Source organism: Carassius carassius, chromosome 43 (genome assembly GCF_963082965.1).
Source record: "Carassius carassius chromosome 43, fCarCar2.1, whole genome shotgun sequence".
NCBI classification, from domain to species: Eukaryota; Metazoa; Chordata; class Actinopteri; order Cypriniformes; family Cyprinidae; genus Carassius; species Carassius carassius.
The window spans coordinates 21,147,126-21,163,391 of record NC_081797.1 but is presented as its reverse complement, the minus strand read 5'-3'; the positions used below and the strand labels follow the sequence as shown (position 1 = coordinate 21,163,391).

Below are 16,266 nucleotides of genomic sequence, written 5' to 3'. Positions count from 1 at the left end.
GGAGAACTGGCCCCCCAACTGAGCCTGGTTTCTCCCAAGGTTTTTTTTCTCCATTCTGTCACCGATGGAGTTTCGGTTCCTTGCCGCCGTCGCCTCTGGCTTGCTTAGTTGGGGTCACTTTATCTACAGCGATATCAGTGACTTGATTGCAAATAAATGCACAGACACTATTTAAACTGAACAGAGATGACATCACTGAATTCAATGATGAACTGCCTTTAACTGTCATTTTTCATTATTGACACACTGTTTTCCTAATGAATGTTGTTCAGTTGCTTTGACGCAATGTATTTTGTTTAAAGCACTATATAAATAAAGGTGACTTGACTTGACTTGACAATAGTCCAGTCTAGAGGTCATCAATGCATGAACTAGCTTTCTGCATCAGAAATATGTAACATGTTTCGTAGCTTGGCAATGTTTCTAAGATGGAAGAATGCTGTTTTTGTAACATGGGAAATATGGTTTTCAAAAGTTGCTGTCTAATATAACACCCAGATTTTTGACTGTAGAGGAAGTAACAGTACATCTGTCTAGTTGCAAATTGTAATCTACGAGATTCTGTGTACTGTTTTTTGGTCCAATAACAATATCTCTGTCTTATGCGAATTTAATAGGTTAAAATTATTGGTCATCCAATATTTTACATTTTTAACACACTCTGTTAGCTTATATAATTTAGAAGTTTCATCTGGTCTTGTTGAGATATCAAGCATCGCGTTAGTTCAGTCAGGCCACATTAGTCACGCTTGCATCAGCTGACAGTCAGCTGTTCCTGACGTGTACCAATCCAGTCTTGACACCTATCACCTGCGGTCTATTTAAATTCCCATTCATCAGTGTCTCTTCCATCGCATCGCTGCTTGCAATTAACTGATCGCATCGCTGCTTGCAAATCAAACTGTTGCAGTTTGTTTCAGAACATCTGAAATCCGTATCTAAGATAAGTGAATGCTCTTTTAATCCATATCGCTGTGTATGTTGCCTGGTGGTTAACATCGTTTTGCATCGGTTGCAGGAACGAATATTAAGCATATTTGCAGCAGCATTTATACATCTGTGTTCATACACCTGGAACAATATGCAGCTAGAGCATGCGATCGCTCTAAGGACACACCGATAAGGGCCATGAGAACAGGGTTAAATGAGACCAGCATTCTCGTGTAAGCGTTTCAACGGGGGTTCGCTGTATTATAGGCGAAATCTCAATGTCACTGGTGTTTATTTCTAAGGTTGATGTCACATTAGCTGTGTGAGTGTTTCAGATGCACGCAGCTTCAAAAGCACCATTTATCGCTCTATGGCTTCTTATACATCGGCTTATAAGAACGTGATCTCAATAGCCACATTTACATGTATTTTATTTTTTCATTCAGATTTAAGGATTCGGTAGACTGTTTACATGAGACGTTATCTAATCCGAAATGGTGTTTATATGTGCTCGTGCTTTCAATTTTGGGACATACTAAGTGGCTACAATGACATGCAAATTACCAGAGAGAAAAAAAAAAACGCCCGTGGTTGCATTAATATTTTTAATAACTGCTCGCACTGCTTGGTATTAACAGACTAATATTTGAACCTCTAGTGTTCATTCATGCGCTCAGTCATGTGGCCCGAACACGATCACAATCACACTGGCTGTCTTCTATCATACCACACCAGTGGTGTAGTCGGGGCCATACGCAAGTATATCCACTTGTTTTGTTGCTTCGCAAAGTCTGTAATTTTACTATCATGAATCGTTCCCCTATGGTGTACCTTACAGTTGTGAAACTAGTGATTCTTTGTTGTAATTGGTGCATTATCAGTTCTGTCATTTTAAATTTCCCTGCCCATCATCCACTGAGTGCATGTGTCCGCTGCAGCTAGAGAACTCCGCTCAAATGTCATCGGGTGCACCGGGACATTTCTGGACCGGTTGAGTTGAGAGCTGATCACCGAAGCGAGGGAAACCTCCCCTACATTAGGCACTGTTTCTAAATTACTCCAAACTGTCAAAAAAGTATGAAGCGGCGCTACACACTGCATCCGCCAGCTGCACGCAAGAGCAGAGTCTCCCACACATCGCTGCGTTTGCGCAACAATATAAAGTGATAAACCGTTTCATCCATTCAGATGTGACACAGAATTATTGATATTGTCGTGTCGTGTGACACATGAGACCATTAAAGGTTCTGTGGTGATGCTGCCTGAAAACCATCCACAATAATGTTAAACTGCATGAAGAGGTAAACTGGAAAACGGCAACATATGTCAATTCAGCAAGGGGAAATAACCGTAGCCAAGACCTTCTGTAATGCAGCTCTGAAATGAATTGTATTCTGAAAAAAAAAAGATAATAAATTCTGTACTTAAATGGAAAAATTCACGATTTCTCACCAAGTTCAGTAAACAATGAATCATGAGGGGGCGGCTTATGAACACAAATAGTGCTTGCAACGAGCTATCACACAACATTTACAAATAGGTTTATGAATCTGTATAATTCATACAATGACGGACACATTTTGGTCAAGAGTTTTCATTGAGCTATTTCACTATCATAGTGTTGTTTCAAAGCTGAAAAGCAGTAAATTTTGCTCACTATTACATCAGCTTTCTGCTCTGGTCATGAGATTCCAGATTCCATTCTAATGTGTGTTATTGTATAATTGGAATTTTATCTTTTTCGTCCACTATTTCCCAGTCTCTACTGTAATGTCAATGTCTACTAATCACTGAAGGCACAGCGTTGCCGACATCATGTTCCCATTCTAAAGACTATGACTATTGATGTGGTTACATAGATACAAGTAATCGGTTTAACCATTACATGGCAGCATTTTAATTTAGTTCAGTTATAGAAGGTTATCCCACCCCTTTCAACAGATTACCATTCGGTTTGGGCAATTTTATTCTGACTGAGGTGTTTATATGGAGCATTTTCATTCAGACTGGACGTCATCCTAAGTTTCTGAAGGGTGTATGCTTCCCCTGCTGGACTACCACCCTCCATTATGCAACTCACAGCTTTAATGCATATTACATGCTCCTCGTGCCACAGCAAGGGGTCGTATGTAACACACATTTGCTTAAAGGGGGGCTACAATGGTGTTTTATTGTTCAGAGTTTTTCAGTTTTAAAGAGATGGATTTTTGCACGCCTGCGCACATGTTGACTAGAGGAGAGCGAGACCTCGCCATAAACAAAATTCATCAGGAATTCGTTGGCAGCGCCGCATAGGATTTGTTCGAGAATGTCTCCAAATAAGTGTGTTTTGGATGTGAGGGGAAAGTTTACCATGTTCAGCTTCTCAAAGAAACTAGCATTACATGAACCGCGGATGCAGTTTGCTTTTCCAGGGCAGCAATGGAGTGTATCAAGTGTGTTTGTGTTCTCGTCATCTCAGTGAGGAATGTTTTATAAACAAGACCAGGTGATGCTGGATTTGCACATCGTTTGCTATTAAAACATGGTAAAAGACCCCATTCAGGTAAGTGCAACTGCATCAGATTTCTGTCTTTGTCGGAAATCCGCACATAAGTGAATATGTTAATGAAAAACACACAGAACATCAGTATTATAGCTCTGCCCACAGCATGTACATGCTTGGTTTTCCAGAGAGAATCGGAAGCTGTATTTTTGTCTTGCAGATATGACTAGGCTGGGGACTTTTGGAGATGGGGATTCGGTACTGCTCTGTGGGTACTCGGGATTGGCATGAGATTTCAGCATTTTAAGAAACATGCTTGTTGCACATCCTCAATTGCTTAACTTGGGGTAACGCTTCCCCCTTTGTGATTTTTACAGCATGGTAGATACATAAAATTGGATAATATACAACTGCCATCGTATTAGACTGCTGCTGCTAGGGGTGTATGCTTCCCCCTTTACAATCACAGATGCTTTAAGCATTTTAAGAACATGCTTGTTGCACATCCTCTACTGCTTAACTTGGGTGACGCTAATATACAAACTGCAGTCTTATTATGCTGCTGCTGCTGGGGGTGTATGCTTCTCCCTTAATGTGATTTTACAGCATGTTAGACACTTAAATTGAATGATATACAAACTGCCATCATATTAGGCTGCTGCTGCTGCTAGGGGTGTATGCTTCCCCCATACAGTTCATTCAAATATTTGCATAAGCAGCTAAAGCAACATGCTTGTTGTATGCTTTCTTTCCGAGTTTGGGTGATGCTTCCCCCATAAATATAGTATCAAGCAACATTCTCATTGCTGGCCATTCAAATTGTATCAGTTGTGTTGGGGAGTTTTGGCATATGGTTGTTTTGGGGGTTTGTCTTGCTGCTCTCCCCGCTCTGTCCAAGCATGGCTGCATGGACAGGCGTGTGGAGTGTTGCCCAGAACATAACCATACCGCTAAACACTAAATGTATGCAATTATAATTGTCATAAATATACTTGACGGAAGTGGTCCTGATTGAAATGTAGTTGAATATCATCAGCATAACAGTGGAAACTAATCCTGCATTTTCTAATAATATTACCAAGGGGCAACATATATATTGAAAATAGAAGTGGACCTAGGCCAGATCCTTGTGGCGCTCCATATTTTACTGGTGATAAATGAGATGATTCACCATTTAAATAAACAAAATGATAGCGATCGGACAGGTAGGATCTAATCTATCGTAAAGCCTGTCCTTGAATACCGGAATAGTTTTGTAATCGGTCTATGAGTATGTCATGATTTATGGTGTCGAACGCAGCACTAAGATCAAGTAAAACTAGCATGAGACGCAGCCTTGATCTGACGCAAGAAGCAAGTCATTTGTAATTTTAACAAGTACAGTTTCTGTGCTATGGTGGGGCCTGAAACCTTCATACATTTCTTCATACAGATAATTTCTTGCAAGAAGGAGCACAATTGAGCAGACACAACTTTTTCTAAAATTTTAGACATAAAAAGATTTGAAATGGGCCTATAATTTGCCAGTTCACTAGGATCTAGTTTTGGTTTCTTAATAAGAGACTTAATAACTACCAACTTGAATGGTTTTGGGATGTGACCTAAAGATAAAGACGAGTTAATAATACTGAGAAGCAGTTCTTCGGCTAAAGGTAGCAACTCTTTTAGTAATTTATTGGGTACAGGATCTAATAAACATGTTGTTGGTTTAGATGCAGTGAGACGTTTATTTAGCTCTTCCTGTCCTATAGTTGTAAAGCACTTCTTTGGGTGCGGTGGATGAAACTGAAGTATTAGAAACTGTAGAATGTACATCTGTTATTGAATTTCTGATGTTATCTATTTTATCAGTGAAGAAATTCATAAAGTCATTATTATTAAATGTTGATGACATATTTGAATCGTGTGGCATCTGGTTATTTGTTAATCTAGCCACTGTGCTACAAAATAAAAAACCTTCAATGAGTTTGTGAATATGCTCGGCCCTGGAAGTTTTTAGGGCCTGTCTATAGCTGGACATACTGTTTTTCCACGCAATTCTAAAAACTTCCAAGTTAGTTTTTCTCTGTTTGCGCTCAAGAATACAAGTTTCTTTGTTGAGAGAGTGAGTATTAATGTTATACCATGGCACAGTATTTTTTTCTCTAACCTTTTTCAATTTGATGGGGTCGACAGCGTAGTGCCCATGTTGTCAGTCATTTCGTCTAGTTCATGTGTGTTTATGGGTACACATAGCAGTTGAGATAAATCATGCAGGTTATTTGTGAATCTGTCTTTGGTGGCTGGAACAATAGTTCTGCAGAGGATGGTAACGCTGAGCCATATAGTTTATATCAGTGATACGCAGCATGCACGATACAAGGAAATGGTCAACTATAACCAAAAGGTCTGAGAGGAAATCTGCAAATTATTTTAGGATTTCTGTATAGGGCCCTGGTGGTCAATACACAGTAGCCAGAGCAAGAGATATAATATATTTATTTTGCATATCTGACAGTGTAACATTAAGCAGAAGTATTCCAAATGAGTTCAACCTGTATCCTGTTTTCTGGGTAACATTGAGAATATCACTATATATTGTTGCAACACCTCCACCACGACCAGTCTGACGGGTCTCATGCTTATGGTGACAATCAACATTCAGATAAACAGATCAACTCTGAACCTCATAAAATAAGCTTTTAAAACATTGCAATAATGATAATAACAATAATAATAATTTTAATAATGAATAATTTTCATTTTATGAATGGTTTTTAAAAGGCAAACTGACTGGTGAGTCACATATCAAGCCTCAGTGTGCGATTTTATATTTACATTTAGTCATTTTGAAGACTCTTTTATCCACAGCAACTTACATGTGAGGGATACATAAAACGATTCTTCAGAAAGTGCTTGTAATACCAAGTTTTAGGCATTGTTCAAATAAGTACAGGCTAGAAAGAGAAGGAATAAATAAAGAGAAAGACATTTCCTGTCAAGTGACAGATCTCTGTCTCATTGTGTCCTGTCTGGCGCTCACCACCATCTGTCTGACCCTGCCACTTTCTCTGCTGTTCTTCTACAGACTGTTATCTGAGGCTGACTCCAGCGGTCATCTGTCCTGTCTTTGTTGGACTGTTTCACTAATCACCCACCCTCTTGTGCGCTGTCTGTGTTATTAATAAACCCTGTATTTGCCATTCTGCATTTGGGTCCTCCCTCAAAGATCCTGACAGATAGTTCTTCTATTTGTTGATTTAGAAACAAGACACAGAAACACTGGCTACACTTGACAATGGTCACTGAATGAACAAATTAATGATGATATGATGTACTGTGTATGCCTATTCAATAAGCATGTAAATAAATATTGTATTAAATCTCTCTAATTTAAGCTATAATTTATTTGTTGTTTGTGATCCTCTCATCAGCAGCTGCAGTGTCTCTCAGCTGTATCAGTGCAGTCACTGTGACTCTGTCTGACGGAGGTTTTTGTACGACTCTTTATCACTGTGTGAACAAATAGCTACCACTGATATGGTGTTCACTCTGACAGTAATAATCTCCTGTATCTTCAGTCTGGACTCCACTGATGGTCAGTGTGAAATCCCTATCAGATCCACTGCCACTGAATCTAGATGGAGTTCCAGTGTAACGGTATGTTGCATCATGTATCAGGAGTTTAGGAGTTTCTCCAGGTTTCTGTAAGTACCAGGCTAAATCATCACCCTCATCGACTCTACTGCTGGTTTTACAATTTATACTGATGTGTTGTCCTTGAGCTGCTGTTATTGATGATGGAGTTACAGTGATCTGTCCTCTACACTCTGAAAGAAAGAACAAGAATAACATTTAGACAAATCTGACAATGTACATTACAAATTTTAATAATTCATATTTCATCACACAAACCTTCAGCAAACAAGGTGAGAGTCCAGATGAGGATGATGATGTTGTTCATTGTTGTTGTTGTGTCTTGTGTGATGATGAAGATTGTGTTCTGTTCTGCTCTCAGTCATGAAGTGTTAAACTCACAGCTTTATAAACACTCTCAGAGCACTGAAGCATGTGCTGACGATGCAAAGACGTGGGCAGGATTCAAAACAGCTTGAGCTGATACAAGACTAATATACTAGAGTTATAAAATGTATAATTACATATTACATTAGAAGAGCTGCCATCGCTGTAATAAGAACGAGAAACATTATACTGTTCATAAAGTATCAGGACTGACTGTACGTCTATCATGAATCCTCGTGTGGGCCTGAAATTATAAAATGGACAGAAAACGTTCTGTTAAAGATGGTGATAGATTACAGCTTGATCATGTGAAGTTTTGTTGTTCTTGTGCTCTAATTATAGCCTAGGATTCACAACCAGCCTGTACAGTATATATTTACAGTATATATGAACAATTGTGTCTTATTTTGTATGAAGATTCAGTTTGTTTTTCTTTGTGAAATATTATGATTGAGTTGCATATGAAGAACAGAAGCATCTTTATAAAAAAACTCAACATCATCCATGATAAAAGAGGTCAAAGGTGACCTCAGAGGTCACAGGTCATCAATTATTGTATATTTCTTTAGAAAGTTCAAATTCAGCACACAGCTAGAGACTGATAGAGACATGTAGGATTTAAAGTCAAAGTGAATCATGTCTATCATATATAGGGCTGGGAATAGATTCCAAAAAGAATCAATTCTGAGGCATTGGGAATCGAGAGTCGAATCGACTTCTCATTCAGAGTCTTTTTCAGTTCAATAAAGCTTATCTATTGGAGTCTCTAATGGAAGGCTTCATCTGACAAAGGCTGCACACATTTAAATTCATGAAAATAAACAGAAAGAAAACGAGTCGGTACTGATCAATTGAATTTTAGGATGTATCATTCCGTTTCAGAAGCACAATTCACCAAATCCATAATTGCATACGGAGCCCCGCACATGACATGCAGGAAAAAATATTAGGCTAAATCATGTGCATGATTTACTAATTCGTTTCCCTTCAATGTACTAAAACGTGCACACGATTACTATAGCGCTCCTTCGATTTACTATTGCGTTCACTCGATTTGCTAGTTTGTATGCACGATTTAGCAAATCGAGCGAATGCAATAGTAAATTGAGGGAACGCAATAGTAATTGTGTGCACGTTTTAGTACATTGAGGGAATGAATTAGTAAATTGTGCGCACAATTTATTTATTTTTTATTGCATGTGCGGTGCTCCGTAATTAAATTGTGAGATAAAAGATTTCTTTAAATTGTATATATATATATATATAAAACAATTTAGAGATTATTTTATGGTGGAACTGTAAAATGCAATTTTGAGCGCTGCATGATGGCGTCATTGAGGGTCTTAATCTTATTACCATCTAAACTACTATTTTTTAAAACATATCTATCAGCAAATGATAATTATAAAAGACCACGTCACAAGCATAGATCAGTGGCCAAGAGCACATCTGATTGACAGATAAACCATGAGCTCTATTCGTTATTAATGTTCTGGTTATTTTGTTTCAGTGTACAGTTTGTTAATATCGTGCAAAGAATGCAAAATAAACTTCATCATTCAGTTGAACTGTGCACATTTATTTTAGACCCTTCACTTCACTTATCTAGTTCATGCGATTAGCATATGTCCGGGCTGAGATGATGACAAATTTCATGGGCAAAGCTGAAAAAATTAAAATTTTCGTATCCTCTTTTTATTTTAGCTTCATATTTTAGGGAGGATACATTATACAACCTATTCGGAATCGATTCCAAAAATTGTGGAATCGAATAGCCTTAATCATATATGAGATGAATAAACTCTTCAACTGATTATGAAATTAACTAAATAGTTTTTTTCCAGTTAATAACAAACATTTTGAAAATACTTTGTTCTTTTTGAAAGTAATTTTTTTAACTAAATGACCAAGTGTAGTGTTGTTTCTCTCTCTTCTGGAGTGTGTGTTCACTCGAGTGGAATAGAGGTTTTTGTTGAGTGTTTCATTAGATTGTATCACTGTGGAACACTTTCGGTGGAGGAACTAAACTGGTGCTCGGTAAGTCTGTCTCTTTTAACGGTCTTGTACAAAATTATTAAAATGTATAGATTTTAATGTTAACTTAATTGTTTTGTCACATTTACAGCTTTAAAAGAACTGACTTATATACTCAGAAAACAAATATTGTCCAAACACATTTCCATAATGTGTCTCACTTTGAGTTTTATCAGTTAATTTTATTTACAGAATTATTTTCATTAATGTTTACATTGTTAATATTCATATAAAGTTAATATTTTATTATAAATATTATAAAAAATGACATCAGAATGTCAATAAAGTTACTTTTTGTAGTTCAGTCAATGATTTTGAATCCCTTTTGCTCATGCTGTGCTTCAAAAACTTACAAAATACTAAATATGTGACTGTTTAGAAAAGTTGATTCAATTGTTTTCTTTTTTATTCTTATAAAATAATTTGCATTTGGTGTGAGATATACTCATAAAATAGCAGCATGAACTTTTAAATTTTGAAAAGTGTAAAAAATAAGAACTTCTAAGAACTTTAGAAGTTCTAAGAGAACTTTAGGTTGAGATTTGAGACTATACTGGAATTAAAGCATTCAGTGTCTTTATACAGTGTCAGCATTCATGTGCATCGTTTCATTTTATGAGGTTTCATTTAACTGTATGTAGTAATTGTATTTAGTTTGTATATTGTGAATATTTATCATCTGTATAGATGTTGAATAATGCGAATGTTGAGATTGTTATGATTTTGACTGCTCTCCTCATGTCTGCTGCTGAAAGTCTTGTTGAAATGCTGTGAATGCTGCAGGGCAGAAGAGTGCTGGAACTGCAGTGTGTTTTCTTTGTGTTTGTGAATGTGTTGTGTTTGTCTCCTGCAGCTGGTCCCACAGTGAAGCCCTCAGTGTCTCTGCTGCCGCCCTCTTCTCTGCAGATCTCTGGAGACTCAGCCGCACTGCTCTGCCTGCTCAGCTCTTACTCTCCACAGGGGGCGCTGGTGAGCTGGACACTGGACGGCTCAGAGGTCACCGAGGGGGTTGTGACCAGCGCAGAGAGTGAGCAGGACGGCCGCTACAGCCGCAGTAGTGTCCTGACCCTCAGCAAAGAAAGCTGGGAAGCGGGAGAGCAGTACGTCTGCAGAGTAACACATGATGGAGCTCCTCATGAGGCCTCGTTCCACAAGAGTCGCTGTTAGTCGCTCGCAGTGCTGATGTTTCTCCAGTGAGCGCTGCTCTCTCCTGAAGATGAGCGTATCTGAGTGTCATGTGTTAGGCAGGATTCACATGAGTCTAGTGCTGCAGCTGTAGTCATTTCCAACTCAATACTGAAAGAGAGCTCTAGTGTCAAAGCACTGGCTGATCTTTCAATCTTCTGTGTTTGCTGCAACATTCAATAAAGCTTCTCAACAAACTCCAATTGTGTCTAACAACATCATTCAACTAACAGATGAAGATGCATGTAGTGTTTGTGCAGGTGTTTTTCAGAAGCTCGATCAGTAGCAGTAAATCTAGTCAAATAAAGCTCTTGGGGTTTGAACATGGTCTCTGGAGACAGAGCTGCTCTATTCTGAGAGGATCACAATCACTCCACCCTGACAATGCAAATGAGATTTTCAGCTCACACTCCCAGAGTCACTGTTTGATTGGTTACATGATCTGGACTGAAACACACCAGTTTCACTTCTGCTGTAGTCAAGCAGCCCAAGTAAAAAATACATGTATTTAAATAGTTTTATATGGCATACTTATATTTAAATTATATCACACTAAATGCATATCAAAAATATTATTTTTAAAACAATAAGAATATTTCAAGACATGTTTAAGATCAGTTTTTAGCTATTTGCGATATATTTTAATACATACATTTTTGTAAAATTGGAACCACTTCAAGTACATTTAGTGCATTTTAATTAATGTAAAATATTATTCTAATGTGATTCCATAAAATTTCAATAGCATTTCAGCTGATTAGAAATGCTTTAGCATTGCAATATTAGTTTATAATTAAGTTGCATTTTTCCTGGTATTAAAATTAAAAGTATATAAAGATGCAAAAATCATTTCATATAAATTATTAAACATAAACACAAACTAGGGTACATCAAAAGGTACAGCAGCATATATAATATCCTGACCAAAAATGCATCATAAATTAAAGATCAGTGAAATGCTTTGGCAGAACTCTTTTATCTATTTGTAGAACATTTCAGTTATGCCATACTATGAATATTACATTATTGAATATAAATATAAGCATCAAAATGCAATAAAAAAATAAAAATAAAATAAAAACTTAAGCGTGCAAATGGCTGAACATACAAAAAGTTCCCTTTCAAGGGAACTTAGAACTGCGTCCTCTATGGGGCGCTATGTGGGAAAACCTCGTCGTGACCCTAGTCTGAAGCATACTTTGAAAAAAAACACCAACGAGTTGGCTGGTGACAGCCTCTGACGCCACTACCGGAGTGACTATAAATCAGCGGCAGGGGAACATGTTATTCTCTTCATGTTATTCAGCTTTTTTATTGTTTGTCATGGCATCCACTAGCAAGGCGTTTAGACAGTGTGTACATCCGTGCCGGCGTTATTTGACACCTGATCAGAATCAGAATCAGAATGAGCTTTTATTGCCAGGTATGTTTACACATACGAGGAATTTGTTTTCGTGACAGAAGCTCCGCAGTACAACAGAATGACAGCGACAGAACATAAAACACATAATAAAAGAATATAAAAATACTAAAAATACAAATAAGTAGACAAGGAATGACAATATACAAATTGACAATTGTAGGCAGGTATATTACAAAAATGCAGTTATATATGTACATGTATATTATGTGCAAAATTTAAGTGTATACTAATTATGTGTGTTAGATAAATTAAGTGTATGTGTATATAAATATAAAGTGTAGTGTGTTCAGAACGTCCCAAAGCTGCTCGTGGAACAGAGTGATATGCATCCTTTATTGTTGTGTAACAGTGATCCAATATATTACTGTCTCTGGTGGGACATGTAACATGCTGTCTGTATTTTGGCAGTTCACGGGAAAGATTGGCTTTATTAAAGTCCCTGAGAATGATTAAAACAGAGTCCGGGTGTTGCTGATGATACACAGGCTGTGTCCAAATTCAGGGTCTGCATCCTCCTTAGGATCCTTCCTACCCGGTTGAAGGAGGAGGGGTCCTCCGACGACCGCAAAACCCGGAAGTCGGTGTTTGTGAATTTGGACAGCCTACCCTTCTTTCAGTTCCCTCCCTTACCCGTTGCTCATATTCTGTCGCCTAGCAACCGTGACAGCGCTAAGCAAGAAGCGGGAAAATGGACAAACAAAGATTTATTCTCCTCATTTTAATTATTTTGGAAGAAATAAAGCAATTAAATAAATTAAATACTTTCTTTGCTAGTAGTCGAAGAGTTTTTTTATATCAGACTACAAGACAGTCATATCCAGGTAAGCCATTATAGCCTATTTTTATTTATGTTTTTAAGTATTCTGCTAATTTCCCCTATAAATTCATTGAGCCGAAGCATACACTTTAGCTTGTTTTGTCAGAGAAACTCTATCTATCTATCTATCTATCTATCTATCTATCTATCTATCTATCTAAATAATAATAATAATAGATATAGATTATATATATATATATATATATATATATATATATACACACATCAATAATATGTATATAATTATTCATGTATTCATGTGTATAATGTGCATCGTATTAAAAAATAATTTGAGTTTTGATATTTAAATTTGTCTTAAAGTAGAATAATGCTTTTATCTGTTAAACACTTATTCTAATGTACTAATTATATTATGTATTTGTTCTCTACTTTTCCTTAACCAGACCAGACCCCGTTACTGCAGGATTAACCTGAGTGTCCCAGTTTTGGACCGTTTCTTCAGCCAGGAAGATCCCCGACCAGACTTTCGGCTGAGCAGGGAGTCTCTGGCAGTGTTGCAGAACCTCCTGAACCAGGAGAGAAGACATGGGTGGGGTGCTACAATAGAGACCTTGGTGTTTCTCTTCTGGTTGGCCTGTGGAGCATCCTATAGGGTGGTCTCAAAAGTGTTTGGGATGCCCCGGTCCACCGTCCACTACATTGTCCACCGAGTGACTGAGGAGGTGGTGGCCATTCGCCACAAGGTCATCTTCCTCCCGAAGACCCCGGAGCACCTGGAAGAAGTGTCCCGAGGGTTTTTTTATCAAAGCTGCAGGTGCCATCGACGGCTGTCACATCCGCATAGAGCCTCCGAGCGGCCCTGATGGTCAGTGCTACAGAATCCACTAGCGGCTACAGGCCGCTTCATCGATACGTACGTGGGCTGGCCTGGATCGGTGCACGACTCCAGGGTGCTCCGCCACAGCCCACTGTACGCTCAGTCATCCTACCCTCCTCCAGGGCTTTTCATCTTGGCCGATGGAGGATATCCATGCCTCCAACGGCCTCTCCCCCTCATCAATCCTTACAAGAGGCAGGTGCAAGGTGTGGGAGCCCAGCGCTTTAACAGCCATCATTCCAGGGCACGCTCCATTATAGAGCGTGCTTTTGGAATGATGAAGACAAGGTTCCGGTCCATCTTCCTGCAAGCGCTGGAGGTGCACTACACCTTTGCTCCTCATGTAAGTTACCAGCCAGTGTTTTTTTTTTTCAATATCACAATATACTAAATTTATATATGCTATTGCAGGTTGTGACAGCATGCACCATCCTCCACAACATCTGCCTCAGTGCTGGAGACGTGTTGGCACCTGAGGATGAGCCTGAGGACGATGTGGAGGAAGATGAGGGGGAGGCTGACATGGAGGCTGTCAGCGGTGCTCAGTGGCGGGACCAACTCTGTGCTGAGGTGTCTGCCCTGGAGGTTGTACCACCAGGTCATGACTACCTTTAACAAGCAAGTAAACAATAACTTTAATATCTTATTTAAAAAGTACTTTGTCATGAAAGGATTGGATTCAATTTATCCTGTTTACATATTTATTAATGCATGTTACAGATGTGACAGCCGTTGATTGAGTCGCTCTGCAAACCCTGCTGGTGGACGATGTAGTGGACAATGGGAGGAGACATCCTGAAGCTCTCTGCAGACCACCCTGTGATGTTTCACTCGCCAACCAGAGGACCAGCCACGGATCCCTGCTGCACTCCATCCATGTCTCCCATCCTTTCAGCGGCTCCAGCAACACTGCCAGGGACTCCCGTAGTAATTAAACATAAAAATGGTCCAATACCTGGTCAATCAGATTAATCCTGCAGTGATTTGTTAAAATCTGTTGTCCTGTCAATAGTTCTGTAAATAGTTTTCTGTATGTTCTTGAATTTTGTTACCTCAATTTTGTTTTCTGAATGTTATTAAATAATTATACACTTAATTTTCTTTACAAATGTTCCTTTTACTTTGAAAAGTATTGAAAATAAAAAAGAAATACAATGAATGAGAAGTATTTCTTTCAAACAATTTATTTCAAATAACTGTAGCTAACAATGGAAAAAATTTAATCCCTCCCACCCCAAGAAAAAAAAAAAATATTTGGGGACCCAACGCTCCAGAATGGAGAAGAGCCTGTCCATCCTCTCCCTGCTCTCCTGTGCCCTCCTCTCTTCAGCCTCTCTCTGCTGCCTCATGTCCTCACTGATGAGGTCTAACAGCTCCTGGTCACTGTCCCTTCTCCTCTTCTTCGCTGCTGGCTGCCTATCTCCTTCCCTCTCTTCTCTCTCTCTCTCCTCTTGGTCACTCACTGCTGCACTTGGCCCTGGAGTGTCCATAGGGATGGAGGCAATAAGGACAGGGGGGGAAATTGAAGGCCTTTGTCCTAAAACCTCATCCATTTGGACAAACCAGGGCCAAGTAGCAGCAGTGGGCAGGATATTCATGAGAGGATTTTTTTTATTTTACATATAAACGTACAAATGTAAAAAAAAAAATGCTTAACGCTAAAACAAAATGCCTAACTAGACAACCACTGAAAAAATGTATTTTTTTGAAAAGCCAGTTTTTAAAAAAACTTACATCGAAAATTATACTCCTCTCCCACTCCGCTACCGCTCGCTTCGTCTGCCATTACGTTCTGCCGAAAAGAATTATGGGATAGGTAGGATGGGAAAGGATCCACCACACCCATCCTTCCAATTCGGGGAAAAGGAGGACGTATTTGTGGGCCGCATTTGAAGGATCCTACGAATTTGGACAGCCTTCGTCGCGGCGCTGTGACGCAACATCCTTCAAATGAGTACTCCGAAGGATGTAGACCCTGAATTTGGACACAGCCACAGTCTTTGCGTCTCTTGTTTGGGTGAAGAGCACGCGCCTGATGTCCTTGAGAGGGCGATCTGCGGGCATTGAGAGCATTTTTCTATGAAAAAGCACCGCTCTGGTCTGTCTCTCTTTTCGAGGAAAGAGGGACAGCCATCTGCTTCCCACGGTTCAGGACCGCCGCTGCTGAGGCACGGAGGAGAGTGAGCTCATAGGGATCACAGGTGGATCTCGCTGAGGAGTTTAGAGAGGGACTTTCCCTTTCGTTATCTTCGACGGCAGACGAGAGTGAATTTCAGGAGGAAGATGTGTTGTCATTAACCCTTTCTGATTCTGAAGTTTGGCTCTGTTTTGGTTCAGGAGATGTCTGAGGGTGGCGAAGAAGCTGAGACTGAGCCTTCTCAATCCTCCTGCCCTGCGTATGTGGAGCTGTTAGAGGTTATGGATCGCACCACAGCAAAGTTGGATTTGCCATGGAAGCGTGCCAGCAAAGTAACGCTGCGAGGATGCCTCGATGAGCGTTATTTGTCTGATCATAGCTCTTTGGCCCAGGTGAGCCTTCCATTCTTGCCTGA

General features: G+C 39.2%; 1 protein-coding gene and 2 pseudogenes across 1 annotated transcript in view; 2 read left to right on the top strand and 1 right to left on the bottom strand.

Annotated features, from left to right (window-relative positions):
• Positions 1-10,676, top strand: part of LOC132125470 (immunoglobulin kappa light chain-like) — an 83,124-nt pseudogene extending 72,448 nt beyond the window's left edge.
• The window catches only part of LOC132125468 (uncharacterized), a 1,183,551-nt gene that overhangs the window by 403,988 nt on the left and 763,297 nt on the right, over positions 1-16,266 (top strand). The gene's annotated exons all lie outside the window — the stretch shown is intronic.
• Positions 1-16,266, bottom strand: part of LOC132125471 (immunoglobulin kappa variable 3-15-like) — a 444,765-nt pseudogene that overhangs the window by 199,524 nt on the left and 228,975 nt on the right.